At 39.6% G+C, this 1,426-nt stretch overlaps 1 pseudogene; it reads right to left on the reverse strand.

Moving 5' to 3' along the window:
• Positions 1-496: 496 nt before the first annotated feature.
• Positions 497-1,219, reverse strand: LOC111545102 (annotated as a pseudogene).
• Between the last annotated feature and the right edge of the window lie 207 nt (positions 1,220-1,426).

Raw genomic sequence — 1,426 nt, forward strand, 5'->3', positions numbered from 1 at the left:
AGCCTCTCCAAAGGCATCTTCCCCACAGCCTCAACGCCGAGCAAGGAGCATCAAGAGTTTGTCTCAGTTGTTTTGTTCTTTTTACAAACTATAGATATATACAGTTGAAAACTCAGGATTTCTAGCCAATAACCATAGTTAACACCACCTTACAAATTAAAAAAAAAAAAAAAAAGCCAGAAACATCTTTAAATGCCTTGTCACACCAACAGCAAAGTGCACAGAGTGAGGAGAACACGAAGAGTGCCTTTCCATTTTAAAAATGTTTGGAAATATGTACAACTTTGATACAGTTTCAGGGTGCTCCAGACACCTTTGGCCATTTCATGTAAACCAATGACAATTTCTAGAGCACTTTGAGAGACTACAATATGATCGTGATCAAATTTTGTAATTAAACCTAATGAAGGCAACAGACACTTCTCAAATAAGAGATGAGTCAATTACGGCGCTCCCCTAATCTAAGTATTCACAAGGAGACAGATAAAAAGTTTCTTTATTCATCCCCCTCCTCCTCCTCCTCTTCTTCCTCCTCCTCTTCTTCATCTTTCTCTTCCACCTTTTTCCGGGCAACTTTAGCAGGATCCTTTGCACCATCAAACTTTCCTTTTGACTTATAGTCAGCAACATCCTTCTCATACTTCTCCTTCAGCTTTGCTGCCTTGGTGATGTAAGGCTGCTTTTCACTGTCATTTAAATTATTCCACATCTCACCCAGGTTTTTGCCACGTCTCCAATAGAGATGCCGGGGTTTGTAGATTTGATCTTGGGACGGAATTCTGAACAGAACAGGAAGAATCCAGACGGTGGCCTTTTGGGAGCATTAGGATCCTTCTTCTTCTTGCCTCCCTTAGCTGGTCCATAATCCTTCATTTCCCGATCATAGCACATTTTATCTGCCTTTGCCATTTCACCAAATTTAGATTTCTCTTTCCCAGACATCGTCTTCCACCTCTCAGAGCACTTCTTGGAAAATTCTGCAAAATTGACAGGGACCTCTGGGTTTTTCTTCTTATGTTCTTCTCTGCACGTCTGTACAAAGAAGGCATAAGCAGATATCTTGCCCTTTGGTTTCTTCGGGTCACCTTTAGCCATCCTGACTGTATTGTTCGCTAGTTTCTCAAATACATTTTATAAGTTATAACATAATTTCTTTGCTTTTCTTGGTTTACTTTCTAAAGCTCAAAGGGCTTTATAAAACTTTTTTGCTTCAAATTTATTTATTGTAAACCTAAGACAAAAAAATTGCAAAATGCATTTAATAATCTAGTGAAGGATTGCTACTTTGCCTGTTCATTGACACTATCTTTCCTAAGGTTGATTAATTTGCCTACTTTTTTTTTTTTTGAGATGGAGTTTCGCTCTTGTTGCCCAGGCTGGAGTGCAATGGCGCAATCTTAGCTCACCGCAACCTCCACCTCTCAGG

The sequence above is a fragment of the Piliocolobus tephrosceles genome, chromosome 8 (genome assembly GCF_002776525.5).
Source record: "Piliocolobus tephrosceles isolate RC106 chromosome 8, ASM277652v3, whole genome shotgun sequence".
In the NCBI taxonomy this organism is placed as follows: Eukaryota; Metazoa; Chordata; class Mammalia; order Primates; family Cercopithecidae; genus Piliocolobus; species Piliocolobus tephrosceles.